Consider the following 22,374-nt stretch of genomic DNA (forward strand, 5'->3'; position numbering starts at 1 on the left):
GTAAGGCCTGCAAGGCAAAGTCATATGATACTGTGGAGGGCTGATCAAAATTGTGCTTATTTAATTGCAAAAAAAAGATATGTGAGCATTTCTTAAACTCCCGTTTGAGTTGCTTTGTTGTAATGAGCTGAAAATCAGCATGGTCTCGAACTCCCTCTAGGTGGATAGGCTGTCCATGCATCATAAACTCCATGTAAAGCTGAGATTAGTCCATAGCAAATTTTCTCAATTGTTTCAGCCAATCACAGCCCAAGACAACATCAATGGGGCCCATATCTAGGGCAATCAAATCAACCAATGCCACATAATTTTTAGCCAAGCATAAGGGAACTGCGAGACATACATGTGTGCTGATTTCTTCTTCTCCGTTTACTACTTGGACCTTCAAGGGGTGGTGTAATGCCATAGGAATACATTTTAACGGATCAATGGCTGATTTATTGACCAAACTGTGCGTGCTTCTGCTATCCATAAGGATAAAAACATGCTTCCCATTGATACTGCCTTGAATGCGAAGAATACTGGTGCTACACGAACCTGTCCAAGCATCCAAGGAGATCAAGCAAAGGGAAGTGCGAGGTGGGTGGGATGTTAAATCAAGTATGTGTGAGGACGCACCACCCGGGTCAGGGAAACCCATCCTCCAGGTCATAGAACTGCTCATGATCAACATCCTCCGTGGGCTCAGTTTGGTCAATGATCAGGTCATCCTCCTCATTATGCTAATCTTCCATGACATACATGCTATGAACTTTGACCTTAGCTGACTTGTAGGGGAATTTGGAGGCATGATCAATAGTGTACTTATCTCCGCATTTAAAGAATAGGCCCTTTTCTTTCTGTTCCTTGACAACATCTGGGGAGATGAACCATTGACTACTGGATCCATGGGAAGGTGATGCAGTGGACTGTTTATTTTCAGCATACCAATTTTCAGTCATAGAGCCCGATGTTGTCCCAAAAGTGTCCATTTTTCTTTCAGCATGGAAGGCGGGGCAAATGGGTACTTTGGGGTTGTTATTAGGTATAGAAGAGCCTCGAAAACCACCCCCAGATGGGGCTGATCATGAAGGAATGCAGAAAGGTCCAACACCTTGCTGAAAATGCTCATTCTTATGGTACTTTCTTGCATATCTCTCAGCCAGTTTGATTGCATCAAATAGTGTAGTGGGTTTTTGGGCCATGACATCAGCTGAGCAAAAAGTATTTTCTGCTCATCAGTGCAGGGGTAGATGTTGAAGTAGGACTCCAACTTGGACGTCCATTCTTCTAGGTTAGATGGTGAGGGGGATTGCCCATTGTACTTTGTGAGAATGACCTTGTTACACAAATCATAGGGGCCATGCTGCCCATGAAAACCTTATTGTCCATACATCCCGTGGTGGCCATACATGCCCTGCTGTCCATACATCCCTTGTGGTGCATTTAGCCCATGTTGTCCATTATAGCCATGATGTCCATGATTGCTAGGCTGGCCATTTGTACCATATTGTCCTTGATGGGGCTGATTCATATGTGCTGCATGGGGGCTCCTAGGTAGAGCGGGTGAAATTCGACCCAAGGTAGGGGAAGGCCTCAACTGAATGTTGTCGGCATGGTGGACAGGGGAATTCAATAGGGGCTCATCGTGCGTGTGAGAGGGTTCTCCGATCTCATAAGTAGAAGTGGAAATTCCCTTAGCACCAATTATACCCTATGGTCCATGCGACGGTTTCTGATGTGGAGGGAGTCTAGACTCATGTCTAGAGTCATTGGTCTTCTCTTGGGATGAAGCGGTCGCTAACTAAGCAATAAGAGCAATGAGCTATTCCAAGGTCTGTTGGGTCTTTGAGTTTGAGATGGCCATGTGCTTGATCACTTCATCAAACTAAGACATCATTTGGCGGTGGTTGTTGACCATATCATTGTGGCATTTCATATGATGGAGCTCATGTTGACAGAGGGTGTGATTAAGAAGGGTATACGAGTCTGTTTTAGGGATGTCCTCTTGTATATCACCATGGTAATCTTGCGCTGAGCTTGGTTTCTTATTCATGGAGGTTCGGGAGTCTCTGATCTCCCTCTAGAGTTCCTCTTGGGCCTTGCTTTTGCCTTTCTGGCCAGCCATCTGGATGAAGTCCACAGGACCTGCTGTCAATAAAAAGGGTGTAACTCTTAGTAGGAAGCTCCGATTGCTAAGGTTTTGGGCTCAAGTCGAAGGGGGTGACGGCCTCTTTGAGATGAGCTATTAATCTTTATGACAGAAAATGATCAGAATTTTCTGTAGGGGTTTTACAGTGGCTGTCCTCGAGCGGTCTGCAACCTGTCCACAGTGACCCTAGTGCACAAAAATGGGCATAACTTTCACCCCGTAGCTCTGATTGGGGATATTTTTGATTCAAACCGAAGGGGACAAAGCCTTCTTCAATCAAGATGAGCTATAGGGTTTACCCCCACATTTAGGATAAAATTTTCTGCAATTGGATCTTTGTGATAGTCTTGCAGGACCGTGACCAAAACACTGTCTATCCCTTAGTGCCAATGTCTGACATGGATAGAGCATAGATCAAGGGGCCTGATTTGACATCTCAATAGCATCTTGAGCATATTGAACATGATCCCGAGCATCATTGCATACCAATCAACTCTGCCATTCATGCATAAGTACATTCACTGTCGTACATCTCCATTGACTGCATGTACCTCAAGTGGCATACATGGGTGCCATTATCATTGCAGGGTATTCAAGAGGGATCATTGGGGTAGGTAAGTGTGGCTTATGGAAGTACCTACACCTGTAAACAAGTATTGGGCTCCAGAACACCGAGAGGTGGACAAAGTTTCCCCCGGGCCAGGTTGTGCACCCCTTCAGGGTCTTAAGTAGTAAGGGAGGGTCACCTCTCTTTTGTCTTACCACCTCGCCTCGAATCAACCTTTTTCCTCAGTCGGAGTATACATGGCAGACATTTTTAATTAGCAATTAGCATGAGATGCATTGGAAATAAGGCATTGGGCCTTTTCATGAGATGCAATGAATGATGAGGGTTGGGGTAGGAGTTACCTTGGCAGTCCAGTGACTCACTAGCTGCTACTTACACAATTTATAATGGCTAATATTCTTCCAAGATCATAAGACAAAGTAGGGGTTAATGTCAGCCATTATAATGAAATCTCGGGAAGAGGTATGATACTTGTATGCAATCTTGAATCTCTCCAACAATGGATTAAGCTTAGCAAGTGACTAAATTGAGAGATTAAGATTAGAGTGGCATACCTCTTTAATGCTTGTGATGACCGTTGAAGCCCGAATCGTCATGATGCCGCTTGCTCTATTGATGAAGTCTGGTTGTTGGTTGGGCATCTGTGGAAGAGTGCTTCAGTCTTCGAGTGCTCTTGCTGATGAAGAAGGTTCCCAAGCTTATTCCCGAGATTGAGCTTCAAGGATGGGAAGCTTGAAGTGAAGCTTTCATGGCTGCCTGCAAAGCTCCCATGCATGCTGAGCTCAATGGCTTCATCTGGGCAAGAGGAATCCTTCACGAGCTGAAGGGGTTGTGGGGTTGAGCTCTCCAGGTCAGAGGAAGCTTTAGTTAGGAGAATTCATGGCTGCCCCAAACTGTTTAAAACAGTCCCTAGCTGTTGTCCACCATGGAAGATGGGTCTCGGGTCAAGATGCCAAGGGGAAGAGGAAGGAGTATGATGTATCAGTGTCCAAGAGTGTTGGGAAGGCGGAGCAGCAGGAGGAGAAGGTGGGCAGGGGTGCTGGGGGAGGCAGGCAGCTCAGCGCAAAATGTGCCGCATTTTGCGAGCTGCTGCCTGCTATCCCTGATGGGCTGAAGGTGGGCACCAAGGTGCTTGCCAGGTAGGAAATGGCTTTGGGAGCTTGTGGGAGGACTGAATGCTAATGTTGAGGCCTGGGTGCAGCAAGAAGAAGGGATTTAGGGGCAGTCCACCATGGGAGCTTGAGGGAACAGCTTGATGGGGAAGAGAGAGAAGTCTAGAATAAAAAGTAACTGTGGTTTTCCTCTTCTCTAAACTGTTGAACCCCCAACTTGCCCTGGGACTCCTAAAATTTGCATGAAAAGAAGTGACAACCTGCTACTTTAACCGTTTTACCTCCAGATATGTCTGAGTCTCCAGCCATAGTAGCTCCTGCTTGCTCCAAAAAGCTGGAGTTAACTACAATCCTTCTTGCTGTACCTGTACCTGTAAGCTAAGTAACTAGGGTTTTTGGGATTTGAAAAGGAAGAAAGGGGAAAGAGAGAGAGCTGAGGAGAGAGAAATAGAACAAGAAGAAGAAGGAAGAAGACTAGAAGAGGAGAGAGAAATAGAGAAAAGAGGAGAGAAGGGAGAAGGAAGCCATGGAAGCTGGAGATGAAGGTGAAGAGTATGATCTTGATAATAACTGGTTGCCCTAATCTGGGGCTCTTACACCTTAAATACCTCGATCAGTGTGACGGGGTGTCTAAACCCTAGTCGGTGTGTATCCCGCTTGTTACAAGTAGTAAGTTGGAGCCCACTTTATTGAGTTACACATGTGGGAGTTATCACAAGGACTCCTGTTTCAGGGTGCTAGGGCCGTAGAAGTGGCCCCCTAGCTAGGAATCTTAGAGGGGGAAATACCCCCTGATGAGGGTTTAGAGGGAGTGTCCATGGTGTAAAGCTAAAGGAAATATTTCTTGGAATATTCCATGGCTAACTAAGGAAGCTTCATAATATGGTAGGTTGAACATGGCAACCTAATCACCTTTATGGGCTATAAAACAAAGATACCTTCAAAGCCATCATCAATCTACCTTTCACCTAGTTAGAGTTTTTTAAACTAGACTTAAGCTTTTTACCTATCATATGCATGGATCACCATCTAAGATTTAAACTCAAAGTGCATGGGTGGATAGAGCTATCTTTGTTCCACTTTTTTGGAATTTAAGAAGTTTCTATTCTTCTCTTATTTGTTATATACTCTCTATTCCTTGCTAAGATTAGTACGTCACACAGTGTAACTTTTACATGGTATTAAAGTCTAGGGGACTATAGGGAGTGAAGAGTATGGGAGAGGCAAGGGCTTTAACAACAAAGAGGAACAAAGTTGACATTCCTAAGTAACTTTGGCAAACTAGGCAGTAGCGATGATATACTAGCAATTCAAACAATGAGGATTCATCGAGCAACCTTTAATGAGCACTTTATCACTTATTAGTTCATAAAATGTATAAATGTACCTAGATATAAAAACACTTTACACAGCGAATTGTGAATTTGCAATATCATTGATGAGTTCATAAAATGTATGAATGTAAGTAGATTTAAAAACATTTTAAATTCTCTTTAGTACATCTTCCCCCTTAGGTAAAAATTGATTGACAATTTTTTTCTTGGATTTGATCCACCATTTGTATATGACTATGACCTAGACACTTCCAACACTTCATGTGATCAAGGAATGAGCATGTCCTCTCCCTCCTCATGCAATTTTTCATGTTACTATAGAGTTGGTTACAAAGGGCATTTCACACACATACTTTTTTTACCTTATACAATACACTCTTCCACCTCTTATTTTCATATCTCTCACCATTTCTTTTCTTGTGACCCTTTACGCCTCTTCTTTTTCTATTGATTTCTTACCACTTCCTCTTTCCTTAGTTATTGCTCTAATTATACATCTATCAAGGTCTTGGTTTAGTATATATATTTTTGGACTAAGTGATAAGTATGTTGACTAATGGCCTTCGTAAAAGCATATTTTTAAATTGCACTAGCTAAATCCCATTAAATGACTATTCTCTTTCAAGCATATTTCCATACTAAAAAATAATCATATTTTCTTAATACCAAAAATATTATGATTTCACACAAAGACAAATCAAGTTTTTGTACAATGAATGTTTTTTCTATGATATGTGTTCCGTACATAATATGAAAGAATGTATTATGTACATAATATTTCTTTCATTGAAAAAACTATTTTTTTCATATGGAAGAATCTTTTGTGTGATGAATTCTTCCATAGAAAACAATACTGATTATACATTAATTAACCTATTGTATAGTTTATAAAACTCTAGTGAATGTATTAAATATATTTTATTAATAAAACATATAATTGAAACTGAGAGAAAGTCTCTACAACCTTGTCATCCAATATTGGAGAGGAGATAAACACTATGGCCTCTAACATGCTACAATAATCTAGAATGAGACTTTTAAAGGTATTTGCAACATGATGAGACATACTTCACCACACCTTCAATGAGGCATAAGAATCATCTCAAACCAAGGATTTTTGTTATAAAATCTAAGATACTCGCTCAACTTTCTTATATACTTAAAATATATATGGTGAATATTATGTTGACACAAAGGGAGAATAGATGAGAGAAAAGAAAGATGTAGAGAGAAAGGTAGAGAAATTGGCAACACACTAGGGACCGGAAGATGGGCCTGTCCCCCCCCCCCCCCCCCCCCCCCCTTGTGGAGTTATATTATTGACAAGGAGCAAGCTCCTCCATTACACATAAGCCACTTCTTACTTGTAGATCTTGGAAACAAAATCACGGTTCCTTGCATGGTATACAATCGGCTAACACTTGCACAACTTGGAAGTTGGAACCTTTTGATCCTTCTTGAGTCTCCTTCTCCTACACAATATGTGTAGGGCTCTCCTCTTGGCACTTGATTTCAACAGGGCTTCTGTAGCACTTTCACCTTCTCTTCTCCTCTTGGATACATGCAAAGTAATGCTTCTTTCAGCCCTCCTTCATACCCAAAGAGAGCCTCCTCTTTTATAGGCTTTTAAGAGCTTCTCTTCTTGGAGAGAGAGTTGAGTTGTTCTTCATGCAAGATGTGGTTGTTCCACTCTGCAGCACTACTTTCGAGATATCTCTTTGTGCATTGTTTGGATGAAAAAACATCCAACACAAAAGTTGTAGATCTCGTTGTTTTCGATAACCCATGTAGCCCATTTTTAGAGATAGTTTTTCTATTGCGAGATATTTTAAAAATGGATTTTCCAAAAAAATAGCTTTTTAAACTATACTCTTAACTTGTGGTCCATGCAACCACTTTGAGTCATAGATAAGGAGAGTTCATTAGATTGCCTTGGGCCTCAACCTTAAGATTGAATTCCACACAAAAGCTTGTGTCATTTTAGACCTTAGAAAGAGAAAATCACTTCTCTCCTCACTTCCAGATGATCACGTCTCTCGTCTTTCTTAGTGCGAGAATTCCCTCTCTCGTCTTTCTTAATGAAAGAAAAGACCTTAAAACTTGACTTGTAGGGGAGAGAATGACCCCAAATGAATGCAATGCTCATTACACACAAGTAAAACATTCCCAGGCATCCCTAGATGCACACATAAGTACATAACACAATGATAATACACTTCCTCTTCTTAGAACTCAATCCATCTTCATTTATGTGTAACTCCTTGGTTCTTGTGTACACTCTTACACTTGGAAGACACTTCTTTCCCCCTTCATAACTTGTACTGCCTGTATCAGATATCCCCGTCACAGTGCTTTGATCACCCCATTAAGTGATACACTAGGAATACTAGTCTCTAAATGGTCTCATGGCCATGCTAGATCATCATCAATACTTAAAGAAAAGTGAGTCATTAATTTATTGACATGAATTTATTAAATAGATAATGTTTAATAAGCAATCAATTTAGTGACATCCCTCTGGCTTCTAAACAGTTGACCTCAACTGTAGAGGGGATACATACTCCTTAAGAAGATCTAGAAAGTCTTGTAGTTCTCTCTCAGTCATAAACTGAGCGTCCAATGGGGGATAATTCTTAAACTTAACCAGATACTTCCACAATACCTTACCTGAACTTAGAGTATTGTCCTGATGGTGTAGAATTCTTTCAGGCACAAGGAACTCTTATGTTTCTTCTATGTCAAGTAAATCTTCCTTGATTGGTTCCATTGGAGGTTCTCCAATATAGGGACGTAGCAAACTTATATGGAAAGCATTATGAATGTTCCAATGACTTGGTAGATCAAAACAAAAAGTCACATCGTTTATCTTATCTGTGATCTTGAAAGGGCCATAATAGCGATTAGAAAGCTTAACCACTTTACTCTTTTGACATTTCTGCTTCTTCAAGTGAGCCTTCTCAAACTTAAGAAGAATTTACTGTCCCAACTTGAGATCTAACTTACGACGATGCTTATTTGCTTCGCCTTTATGCTTCTCTTGTGTCCTTTGGATAGCAGCTTTTACTTGAGTGAAAGTTGTATCAATGTCTCTAACAAACTCATCTGCTGCAAAGATCTTATCCTTCGTAAGAAGAATGGGTGGTAAATGAGGCTTACCATAGATGATCTCAAAGGGTGCCGTAGTAGTACTAGAGTGCACCGTATTATTGTATGCAAACTCTACTAAAGGTAAATACTTTTTCCATTCTCTTTGATTATCATAGACATAGGATTTCAAAAGGTCCAAAACAATAGAATTAGCACTTTCACTCTGCCCATTCATTTGAGGATGATAAGAGGATGAAAACTTTAACTTTGTCCTGAGGTTCTCGAATAGAGCTTTCCAAAAGAGGCTGGTCATGCAGGGATCTTAATCACTTATAATGGACTTAGGCATGCCATGATGCTTGAAAATATGAGCAATGAATAGCTTAGCCATATGATCGGCTTTGATTGTCTTTCACACAGGTATAAAGTGAGCTTGCTTACTAAATCTATCAATGATAGTCCAGATTGCATCATTGCCTACTTGTGTGTGAGAAAGCTCCATGATAAAGTCCATGGCTATACTTTTCCAAGGCTCATTGGGAATAGGTAATGGCTTCAGTAGACCAGGTGGTTTATGTCTGTCATACTTTACTTTTTAGCATATCTTGCACTCGTGGATATATCTTTCAATGTCAGCTCTAAGAGTGGGCCAAAAGAAATATATTTCCAATGCTTGAGTAGTGGGTAGAATACCCCTATGTCTAGCATATGGAGATGCATGTGCTTCATCCATTACCTTGTGTTGCAATGGTAATGATACACAAATTGCTTGATGATGATACAAATAATCATCTCGAATCAAGTAAGGTATAATCGATTGACCTGAGTTAAGCTGATCCCATATGGTTGAGAAGTCAGAATCAACTACATACTTTTTGGGTAAATCCATGAACTCGTTATGGTAAACAGTTGTGATTGCATTCACTCAAGGTTGTCGTGATAGAGTATCTATCACATTCTTAGTTCCAGATGTGTGAAGGATTTGAAAATGAAACATAGATAAGAAATTTACCCAACGCATATGTTTCTCTGAGAGCTTCTTCTGAGTGAGGAGGTATCTTAGACTTTGGTGATCTGTTTTAATAACAAAATCTACACCAAGTAGATAGTGTTTCCATACTTGAAGAGCATGTACCACCGCCATAAGCTCTTTCTCATATACTGGAGTATGTAGCTCATGGTCCTTGAGGCGTTGACTCTCAAATGTTACTGCATGATGCTCTTGGTTAAGCACAGCTCCAATGCAATCCCCAAAAGCATCGCACTGAACTTCAAAAGGTTTTTGAAGATCCGAAACTATGAGAACTAGTTCTTGAGTTACAAGAAACTTAATTCTTTCAAAGGCTTGTAGTTACCTTGATCCCCAGCAAAAAGGCATTCCCTTCTTAGTAAGGTCATGTAGAGGAGATGCAACATACGCAAAACCTCGTATGAACCTCCTATAGTATGAACATAGGCCCAAGAAACTTCTAACTTCATGTACAGAAGTAGGTGTAGGCCATTCAACAATGGCTCGAACCTTCTCAAGATCCATTCTCACCAAATTGTGAGAAACAATATGGCCTAAGTAATGAATTTCTAAAAGGAAAAATTCACTCTTCTTAGCATTGACCTGTAGTCTATGATTGGGATAGATATATGTTTTCTATGCTCTTCTTCTCAGACCATGAAAATATTAGAATGTCATCAAAGAAGACACGTGAACTTTGAGTGAGGTTTGAAAATTCTCTCCATTATTCGATTGAATGTGGTGGGTGCATTTATCAAACCAAATCATATTTGGTAATACCCGTTCCTGAGATCAATGTGACTAAAGATACTAGCCCCTTGCAACTTATCCAAGATATCATCTATCCTTGGGATAGGAAAACGATCTTGATTGTGATCTTGTTCAAAGATCTGTAGTCTATGCACATACAGAAAAAACCATCTTTCTTTTGAACAAGTAAGACTAGAGAGTAGTATGGAGAAGAGCTAGGTTGAACTAACCCTTTTTTCAACAATTCGTTTACTTGTGTTAGGATCTCCTCTTGCTAACTTGCACTTACTCGATAAGGCAGTTGATTAGGTGGTGAACTGCCTGGGATAAGATCAATTGTGTGATCTTCCGAGCACTTAGGAGGCAAGTCTCCTGGGAGTGAATCACTAAAAAAATCTTCATATTGTTTAACAAAAACATGTCTATCTTGATCAATTAAAGAGAGGGGTTCTTTTAAAGTCAGAGACTTAGAAGCATTAGTCGGTATTGTGTGTTCATTAGAGGCACCAAGTGCCCTTGAATCATTAGTTCCTTTTGACTCAATCACAAAAATCATATATGCAAAAATAGCTTTCTTCATTTCTTTACAAATGCTAACATGACTAGCCATTGGCACAGGCCAATCTCCAGCATCAGCAATGCATACTATATTCCGACCCTTGAATTGAAATGCAAGGGTCTTCTTAATAAAATCGAAAAGAGGTCTAATCTTGTAATGCCAAGGCATGCCTAAGATAACATCACAGTTACCTATGGGTGCAAGTAGAAAAGATTCTTGGTCGCGGTAATCCCCAATTCTAAGATTCAACTTCCCTTGAATAGGAGTAGAATTGGTTGTAAGTCCTTCAAATGCCGAATATGATCCAATTGGTGTTCCCAATCAATCTAATGGAATTTCTAGCCTTTCAACAATATCTGCTGACACAAAATTATCTATGGATCCTAGATCAAAGAGTATCAAAACTCATTGATTGTTGAGTGTCCCCCAACCCTTTAAGAGTTTTCTTTTATTCTCATTTGAATGAGTGTTAGCTTGCACATCCGGAACGGAATTTGAGGATGGCGGAGGAGGATATTTAACCACACTTGCTTCCTTCCTTTTGTGAGGACAATCAAGCTTCATATGCCCTAACTCACCACAAAGAAAGCACCTTCCTTCCTCTTTGTACTTTTGTATCTCAGAGGGTGAGAGATACTTGCACTTCTTCTTGTTAACCTTTGGCTTTGAATATTGGTCATGGGTAAAGGTAGGTCTTCTTTAATTAGTCATGTCTCTTGGTTGATCATAGAGCTGCTCTTGTCTAGCTCTATAAGAACTCATCTCCAACTTTCGAGATGTACCAGGTGTATGCAAACTTTCAGCTATGATGGCAAACTCCATCATGCGAGATAAGGTTTCATGTGGATACACCTTCATGGTTCTATGTAAATGAGGGAGTAGGCCAGCTTCAAACTTCATTTTCTTCTCTTCATCGCTGATCTCCATGAAAGGAGTAACCTTGAGAAGAGTACACCAAAACTTGTCCACATAACTAGTGACCTTTTCATGCTCTTTCTGGCCTAGCCAATCCCACTCCTTCTTGACATCATTCTCAAACTTAGGAGGCAAGAACTGAGCATAAAACTTCTTCTTGAACTTTTCCCAAGTCATAGGTTTCCTTCCCTCCAAAATGAGAGTCAACCACCAATTGCTAGTGGTGTCTTTCAAGTGCATGCCTACATGCCTTAGCTTGGACTTTTCTGAGAAATTACCATTAGAAAAAGCAACTTCAAATTTCCTGATAAAGGCTAATGCCTTAGCAGCATCTCTCTTACCGGAGTAAGAGTCAAACTTTATGTCCTTATCCCTAGACTTAAAAGTCTTAGTCTTCTTAAGCTTGCCCCTCTTATGGTCCCTCTTTGTCCATTTGCGGATTGCACAAGACTTAGAACCAAGAGAGTAGAAACTAGAAGATGATGAGGAGGAGGAGGAACTTGAGTAATCATGGGAGCAGCTGGTTGCTGAGGGAGATGACTCCCTCCTTATCCATCTCACTCGAGGTGAGGCCTTTTTACTCTTCTTGACCCGAGAGTCCTTCTTCCTTCTAGGAAGCTTCTCAACAATCAGATGCTTTGCACCTTCACCATCAATTGGTGCAATGGTGTTTCTTCCAGTATCATCATCTTTTGGAGGATTCAATACTTCATAAGTAGCTTCTTCCCTTTCCCTTAAGCTGTCAATCAATTGAGGTACTTCGGGAATTTCCAACAAGCTACGGTACTCTGTCAATTGAGCCTATAATTGCTCACTTGTAGGCACTTCATCAGTTGCCATCTTTACCCTCTTCTTGCAAGGATCACCTTTACTTTGAGAAAAGCAAAGAGACCTGCTCTGATACCACTATTATAAAATCCAAGATACACACTCGACTTTCTTATATACTTAAAATATATATGGCAAATAATATGTTGGTACAGAGGGAGAATAGATGAGAGAAAAGAAAGATGTAGAGAGAGAGGTACAAAAATTGGCAACACACTAGGGACTGGAAGATGGGCTAGTTCCCCCCCTTGTGGAGTTATATTATTGACAAAGAGCAAGCTCCTCTGTTACACATAAGCCAATTCTTACTTGTAGATCTTGGAAACAAGATAACGGTTCCTTGCACGGTATACAACCGGCTAACACTTACACAACTTGGAAGTTGGCACCTTTTGATCATTCTTGAGTCTCCTTCTCTCCTACACAATATGTGTAGGGCTCTCCTCTTGGCGCTTGATTTCAGCAGAGCTTCCGCAGCACTTACACATTCTCTTCTCCTCTTGGAACTTGATTTCAGCAGAGCTTCCGCATCACTTACACCTTCTCTTCTCCTCTTGGAACTTGATTTCAGCAGGGCTTCCACAGCACTTGCACATTCTCTTCTCCTCTTGGATACATGCAAAGTGATGCTTCCTTCACCCCTCCTTTACACCCAAAGAGAGACTCCTCTTTTATAGGCTTTCAAGAGCTTCTCTTCTTGGAGAGAGAGTTGAGTTGTTCTTCATGCAAGATGTAGTTGTTTCACTCTGCAGCACTAATTTCAAGATATCTCTTTGTGCGTCGTTTGGATGAAAAAATGTCCAACACAAAAGTTGTAGATCTCGCTATTTCCGATAACCCTTGCAGTCCGTTTTTAGAGATAGTTTTTCTATTGTGAGATATATTAAAAATGGATTTTCCAAAAAAATAGCTTTTTAAACTGTACTCTTAACTTGTGTTCCATGCAACCACTTTGAGTCATAGATAAGGAGAGTTCATTAGATTGCCTTGGGCCTCAACCTTAAGATTGAATTCCACACAAAATCTTGTGTCATTTTAGACCTTAGAAAGAGAAAATCATTTCTCTCCTTACTTACAGAGGATCACATCTCTCGTCTTTCTTAGTGAGAGAATTCCCTCTCTCGTCTTTCTTAATGAAAGAAAATACCTTAAACCTTGACTTGTAGGGGAGAGGATGACCCCAAATGAATGCAATGCTCATTACACACAAGTAAAACATTCCTAGGCATCCTTGGATGCACACATAAATACATATTAACACAATGATAATGCACTTTCTCTTCTTAGAACTCAATCCATCTTCATTTATGTGTAACTCCTTGGTTCTTGTGTACACTCTTACACTTGGCAGACACTTCTTTTCCCCTTCATAACTTGTACTGCCTGTATCAGATATCCTCGTCATAGTGCTTTGATCACCCCATTAAGTGATACACTAGGAATACTGGTCTCTAAGTGGTCTCATGGCCATGCTAAATCATCATCAATACTTAGAAAAAAGTGAGTCATTAATTTATTGACATGAATTTATTAAATAGAGAATGCGTAATAAGCAATCAATTTAGTGACACTTTTAGTTTTACAATTTAGTTTTACAATGCAATCAATAATAGATTTACAAGACTATCATCAGCAAACTTTAATGCTCCTAATAGTGTGAGAGACTAGAGAGAATTCTTTTTGTAGTAACAATTGGTAATAAATATGGAAAATAATTATTTGGATAGAAGTGGATAGAGAGATGCATGCATGGTATTGTTGCCATACTTGTATATCTCCCCCCGCCCCAATGCACCCACACACACACACCCTTTTCTATTGTTTCTGTATCAACATTTGCACCAATAAATATATTTAATTTAATTTCTATTATTTTTGTAAATTATTTATACCCTTTTGAGTGTCCATCTAACAAATGGGCAACTCATATTAATATACTCAACACAATCTTTTCGTATGGATTGTCTGCATACGAATATTATCTATCCATGTATCTAAGATAAATTGATTAAACATTATGATTTGACTAAGATCTAAATTGGATATCCTGGTAGTGATTTATTTTTAGATGATACCAAATTTTATATTCATAATTATGATATTTATCTGTATATCGTAATTGCTTTAATACTAACAAGTTATTTACTAATTCAAGATATTGAAACAATGTTATTTCACTTAGTGACTTGACCTTCTAATTTTTCTTTATCACAAGGAGACAATGAGAGCTCTAAATTTTTTTGAGAATTTACATGCAAAGATAAATATGCCTTATTGACCATACCTTGGGTGGTCACTATTTGTAAACCCTTATTATCACATGCTCCAATGCCTAATTTTAAGACGCTTACCTATAAACTTATCATGAATAAAATATACAATTTTCCTATTCAACGTTGAAATATTCAATGACATTTCTTTATATGAACAAGGTATAAAAGGTGGTCTTTTAAGATTATTGGTATGGAATCCACATTATATGCTTACATATTTATAAGTGAGACCCCCTCTCCCCCCATCCCCCAAGTGATTACACTATCAATATTTATCATAATAAAGTACTTTATAGTTAAGCCTTATTTAATACTAGTCTAGTAATTTGCCACAAAAGTGACTACAAGCTACTTTAGTGGCTTAGGTCCTATTTCACTATATTTGGAACAACATGTGCATATGATACCAAAATTGGATAGGACTTTACCAATATTGTAAGATAGTAGAATAAAAGATTTGGAACATGTTTCAAGTGAAAATTCATTTTCAAAAGAAATTATATTTCCAACACTGCATTAAATTTGTCAAAAAAATTTTAGCAAGGCTATTTAGAACTCTTAAAAAAGCAAGGAATTTCTATCTAGTTGAAAATCTTTTAGTGGAAATGCATACTATACATATCAAAGTATTTTTTATGAAAGGTTTATCCTCTTTTTTTTAAAAGAGATTATTTTGAGTAAAAACACTTGAAATTTTTACTTTTGCACAAAATGTTTTAGAGGTGGGCATAAGTATGCTTCCTAGCTTGTTTATACCCTTTCTATTTTTTCTTAGCTATTGTTTTGTGTTAGTCACATTTTCCTAAAACCATTTTCCCTCATCTCTTTGATTCATGACAAATGAAATATTTTATAGAGGGTCCAAATTGCCACAAAATTTGCTTTTTTGCTACATGACTAGTGGTAATCAACAAATTTATTTGTATCATATTTTTTTAAAAAATATACATAATAAATATATAGAATTACCACGAATCTAACTCAAATGTTGATAACTTCAAAATTATTACAATATTATATGTACAACTAAAGAAATAAATGTTCATCATTGCTTGGATGTTGACTTATTTTTAGCTTGTCAAATGAAGTTTACTTATAGTTTTATAGCCACTTTTCAGGCTTGTTTTTTAAGCTTAACATCATTTTTTCTTGGGATTGCCTCAAAGATGTGCACAACACTTCAATGTTTTTTCTATTTTAGATCATACACCTTTGGGATTTATGGTAGCCATGGTATTGCCATTTTTGTCTAAATTTTTTATCTCCTTAATTTTAAAATTTGGCCTCTTCATGGTCTTTTAGAGCCTCTTTTGGTCTTTTTTGAACCTCAATCAACGTGTATAATTCTTAAGCATTATCCATTTGATTAAATGCTTCTTTCATGGCCTTTTTTTGTGGCTATGTAGATTCTTTTAAGGGCCCCATAAGTTTTCAAGTTTTGTTTTCTTGTTGTTTTTTTTCCTTTTATGGATATGTTTATCTTATTAATTGTTTGGAGATTCACCACTTGGGAGTGATTTTAAGTCATTAATGAAGAATTTTCTTTTGTGTAAGTGTTTTTCTAAGATTCATTGAAAGGTTTGGTTTGTCTCTTTCCTTGTTTTTTGAACAATTAGTCTTCCAAAATTTTAAAGTATGCTCGTGGTTTATTTTAAATGCTTGTGGATTATACAAACTAATGTTGCCATGACTCGAATAAGGCTTTATTAATGTGTATGTTATTAGCTATATATAGTTTGTATATATATAGCATCCCTGGTCCCCTCTATATATTCCAACTATGTGTGCTCACTTGATGCACTTCTAGGGTTCCACTTTCGATGTCTCGTGTCTCTCTTCTCCTCTCTCTTCCTCCGTTCCTCGTCTCCCTCGTGCACTATTCAACATATTAGCTATATATAGTTTGTCTATATATAGCATCCTTGGTCCCCTCTATATATTCCAACTGTGTGTTCACTTGATGCACTTCTGGGGTTCCACTTTCAGTGTCTCGTGTCTCTCTTCTCCTCTCTCTTCCTCCGTTCCTCGTCTCCCTCATGCACTGTTCAACATGGTATCAGAGCGAGGTTTCACAATTACGCAAAGGTCTACATATGAGTAGTCAAAAGCACGTGAAGTGATGTGTTTTTTCCTCTCTCTTCTCTCTCATGCCGGGCATCCTACGCTGGGAATCTCTGTCATGTCACCTAGATGAGCATTCTATGCTCTGTGTTGTTTCTTGCATCCTATGTTGAAGGAGCAGTGTTGCTTCCTCTCTCTCACGTTATCTAAACTCTGCGTTGTTTCTTCTTTCTCATGCCGTGAACATCGAGAGGGTGACGAGTTACAGTAAAAGAGAGAGGATCTATCGATAGCCGCCTCTCCACATATGGTGGGGATTTTTTGGGAGCATCTGCATGCATGTCAGGTAAGCCATTTTGACAAACGAGGTCTTTGACAGAAATTGCGATCAAGCCGCCTTCCTCTCTCCTTGCCTCCGGTCACCGGTGCCTCACCCTTCTCTATGTCTCTCGTGCCTACACAAGCAAGTCGATGCTGTATCAGACCAGTCACAGACATGTAAAAGCCTGGCTGGATTCTTTCGTCACGAACATTGTAGCTGCGTCCATGTCTTAAATCCCTGTGATTTCATCGAGACAAGACGAATCCATAATAGGTGATAACCCTATCTTCTTGACAGCAGCAAACCACTCCACATTTTATTAATTGCAACCACAGCAGCAGTATCGGCAAAAGCTATCAGAGACATTCCACATTTCATTAGTTGCAACCGTGTCTTCAAAACATGGCACTCTGTGCTTTGTGATTCAGCAAAACCCTTCCATGTTTAGTTGCAACCGTGTCTTCAAACCATGGCACTCTGTGCTTTGTGATTCAGCAAAACCCTTCCATATGGGAATCTATGCCTTCCATGAAGAAAAGGGGTTCACCGTTTTCATCTTTGTCATTTCCATCACGTTCTAATCATGGCAGAATGCCAGAGTCGGATGCCATCTTGGAGTTCATTGCCAAGGACCAGGCATGGTATGCAGGAACAGCATCCTTGCAGGGAGCTTTCTTGCGTGTTCATTTTCAAGACTTTTCTGTTGAGGAAGATGAGCTTTGGCCTTCACATTTCTTCAAGTCTGCTGAAGAAGCAAAGCAGATGATTCGTCCAGCATCTCAAGCCATGCAGGGCTATCAATGTAAAGATGTTCACCCTGATATGATTCTCTGTGTTGCTTGTCGGCGGCCTCCTTCGAAGTGCTTTGAATACTACGATGCAGAGGTGTTGGAGGTGAAGCGGAGTCCACATAAAGTTGGAGCTAATAGAGAAGAATACTGTGAGTGCATATTCCAGGTGAAGTGGCGAGGGGGGCACAAGCAGAAACAGTGCCATGAAGTTCATTGTGGAGACATTTGTTTTCTTGTTGGTACCTTGAAGGATGGTAGCAAGTAGTCTAACAGCTTGAAATAGGTTGGGAATGGAACAAACAGTGCTTTGGAATATAACAAGCGATTTGCTAGCTTGGAACAGGATGGGAATGGAACAAGCAATGCTTTAGAAGATATCAAGCATTTTGACTCAGCCATGGCAAGAAAGAGAAAGGCATCATCAGAGGAGAAGCAAAAAGGGCCCAAATCTCAAAAGATAGACCACATGGATGGACATGGATCAGTCGGTACCTTGAAGGATGGTAGCAAGCTGATTAACAGCTTGAAACAGGATGGGAATGGAACAAGCAGTGCTTTGGAAGATAACAAGCAGTTTGCCAGCTTGAAAAAGGATGGAAATGCAACAAGTAACAGGTTGGGAATGGAACAAATAGTGCTTTGGAATATAACAAGCAATTTGCTAGCTTGGAACAGGATGGGAATGCAACAAGTGATGCTTTGGAAGATGAGAAAAAGCTTCTTGGAAGCAAATTGGAGCAAAGTTCTAATAAATCAATGTGTATGATTATTGAATCAGATGAAGAGGAGGAGGTATGAGGTGGCGTGCTCTGTATAGGCCTATCACTATCAGCAATGCTTTCAAAGTCACTGTCTGTCACGTCTGAGGGTCTTATTTTATGTTTCAGCTAATGGGCTAATGATATTCTAGTTGATGATCTGTTTTCTAGCAAATGTTATGTCTTGATATTATGTTTCCAACTAATGATCTTTGGTTGATGTTGCAGCTGATGAGCTCTTGATATTCCAGCTAATGATATGACATTTCTGTTGATGTTTCATTTGCACAATTCAGTACAATTTCTCATCATTTTAATTGCTACTATTTCATCTTTCATGGTTTCATTACACCACTTGATGGTTCAAAAATTTTGATATGATATAGCTGTTGACATTTCATTTTTCAGCTCATAATTTGTTTGCATCTCATCTATTATTCTTTCCAACTGATGATCATATTCCAGCTTATAGTTGATGCGCTGATGATATTTTAATGATCGTAATATTCATCTCGTTATATTCCAGTTGATGATTGTCAGTATTTTGTTCATCATTTGATTATTCTAAATGTTTCTTTCTTCCAGCTGATTTTTGGCTCTTCATGCTACGTTTCATATCATTTTGTCTATATTACAGCCAATGCCAGCTGATGTTTCATTATTATTCCAGCTGTTGAATTGTTCCAGCTGATGTTTCATTCCTTATTCTAGCTGTTGAGTTATTCCAGCTCATGTTTCGTTCCTTATTATTCCAGTTCATGTTTCATTCCTTATTATTCCAACTATTGAGTTGTTCCAGTTGATGTTTCGTTCTTTATTGTAGCTGGTTGTTGAGTTGTTCCAAACCATGTTTCGTTCTTTATTCTTCTTTATTCTAGCTCTTGAGTTGTTCCAGCTAAGGCTTCATTCTTTTCGTTTTCTATTCTATTCCAGCTAATGTTTTTCTATTCTAGCTTATGATATACGAGCTGATGTTTCGTTGTTTCCAGTATGTTCATCTATTCCAGCTGATGTTTCATTATTTCCAACTGTTATTCGTCTATTCCAGCTGATGTTTCATTGTTCCCAGTTGTGTTTTGTTCTTTCCTGCTGATGTTTCATTGTTTCCAGCTGTTGTTTATCTATTTTCAGCTGACTCATCTATTCAAGCTTATGTTTATTCTACTTGATATTTTATCTATTCTAGCTAAGGAACTGATGTTGCAGCTAATGTTTTCCTCTTGATAATGCTCATCTCATCCCCAATTGTGTTTTGTTCTTTCATGCTGATGTTTCATTGTTTCTTGCTGTTTTTTGTCTATTTCCAGCCGACTCGTCTGTTCAAGCTTATGTTTATTCTACTTGATATTTTATCTATTCTAGCTAAGGAGCTGATGTTGCAGCTAATGTTTTCGTCTTGATAATGCTCATCTCGTCCATTCTTCTTTCCATTTGCTGGTGGTATGCCAGCTGCTATTTTGTATATTCTAGCTAATGAGCTGATGAAATTTTCATCGTATATTCTAGCTGTTGAGTTGATTTATGACATTGTGATTGTGTTCTAATGTTGATATAACATTTTCTATTAAGTTTTTGATGTCACAGATTATGTTGCATAGTCGATTATATCCACACTCAAGATAAAGCAATTTCATGGCCCTTTATCTCCTTCGATTCCTTCATCTATTGTAATTCAAGATTGATGTAGCTCCTTCATTTATCTATAGTAATTCAGGAGTGATGTAGCTCCTTCAATGCCTACAAACATGCACTTGTATATTCAGGAGTGATTTAGCTCCTTTCAACTTTGTAATCATATCTTTTCAATATTAATATAGCAGTCACACAAAAAATAGTAAACCCACTCTATCATAATGTTTGAGTCTTGGCATTAAAGTATTTGCTATATTTGTTATTATTTCCTTTTGAAAATCAAGTTTATGACCTCTTGTTTAAAGGTAGAGATGTCCTATTTAATGCTATCATTTCTAGGTTCATTTCTACAACACATGGTGCCTTCCTTCTAGTAATTCTAGCTTAGCTTCATAGTTTGGCAACTATAAGTCTACAAGAACAATCTTCCCTAGTTTTGATGACAAGGAGATTGAACAAAGGTTTCTGTAGTTCTCTGATTCCTCATGCACTAGAATAAGAGATTATGCTACCATAAATTTACCTATATTATATCCTAGATTACTTGATATGTGCATAACGGTGGACCTTTCCATGTTTATGGTATGGCTAGTCTATGAATCTCCCCAATTTTTAATATGAGACATTTTCCTTTCTAAAGGATGTCATAGGTGCATTATTCTTGTCTATGGTATCTTTATTTTTGAGTAAAATGTGATGTGTTGTGCATGGGTCATCTATTAAAAAAAATTATTGATGCATCCTCAAACCACTTTGGACACCATATTCCCAAATAGATCATGCCTTATTCTGATGAGTTGATTCTTTCAATGCAAGTCAACAAGGATGTGCCTTTATCTATTGCTATCTCATAAAACATTCTACGTTTCCAAGCTGTTTAAGATGAAAAATATCTCTCTAACATGTCTCAATTATTGTTGAGTATGGGCTACTTTTATTATGGATATCTTTATAATGAAAGTATCATTAATAATATCAACATAATCCTTTAAACTAATGCATTTTCCATTTCTTTGACTACCTAAAGCTTCCTAAAATATGCCATGTCCACCTAATCATTAATACCATACATGTCAACAACCCCCTTCACATTTAATGCTCATAAACAAACCGACCTCCATTGAGTCATCTAATGCTACAACACATCCTCTCCTTAATTCTTAGCAACCCCACATAGGCACTTCTCCAACATTCGTTAGAGCAAAAATATGTTTGTTAGCCATTGCAATTGCTACCACTTTGAATTTTAAGGATGTAAAACCACCAAGGAGTTGCATGAGTATCAATTGACTTTTATAGCCAAGCTATCCCTGAAACAATAGTGATGGTGTGAATCAGAGGACACCCAATAAAAAATAATACCATCCTAAAATAGGGCATTACTATGAGTGGTGCTAGCTACTATCACAACATGAAGTTGCCTACTTGACAAAAGTTTAAATGCATATTACCACCTCTTCTTATTCTCCTTGCAATGGATACTCTGCCTAACAATATCACCTTTTATCCATGTAAAGTCCTCCCCTCTAAGCCTAGAACCACTATGCTATTGCTAATACATTCCTCTATTGGTGACGGAATAGCTCTTTGCATAGATAGGTGCCCACCCCCATCTAGAGCCTTCTTAATATCTCATTTTTCTTACCTCTTTTCACACACTTCTCTTGATGTGCAACCCCTCTTCATTTTTTTTTCATGCTTTAGAGATGTAATTTCTTTGGGTCATATTCACAAAATCACAAATTAGTGTGTGCTTATGTCCAATTCTCCATCTTTAACTCTCACATATCCCTGCCACCATTGATCTCCCCATGTTGGAAAATGAGGACATCTCCATACCAAAATATTAAAGCCTAGTCAAGGGAGAATATTGGCAGAACTGATGTCAGGAGGCATATTCCACAGTGGATTCCATGAGGTTTTGCGATGGATTCTGTAAAATTATATTTGTTATCGGGGCTCATACACAAGGTGGATTCCTTGTGCGAAAAGTGGATGGGGATGCCTGTCCTTTTCGGGCATCTTGTTAATTGTGCAAGTGGGATTCCATAGAAGGTGATTCCGCAAAATACATATTTAAATTAATGGACATTTATGAGTTTAGAGTATGCACTCATACTAAATTAAGGTTAGGATTGAGTTCTAACCAATTTATTTATTTTGTAGCTAAAGACTGCTAGGTATTCACTTTTGTCAGTTTAATTTTATTATTTATAACAATTGTGAATGCTTCAGTTGATGTGT

This window comes from Lygodium microphyllum, chromosome 21, assembly GCF_053477565.2.
Source record: "Lygodium microphyllum isolate KBCC chromosome 21, Lygodium_microphyllum_v1.1.10, whole genome shotgun sequence".
Taxonomy (NCBI): Eukaryota; Viridiplantae; Streptophyta; class Polypodiopsida; order Schizaeales; family Lygodiaceae; genus Lygodium; species Lygodium microphyllum.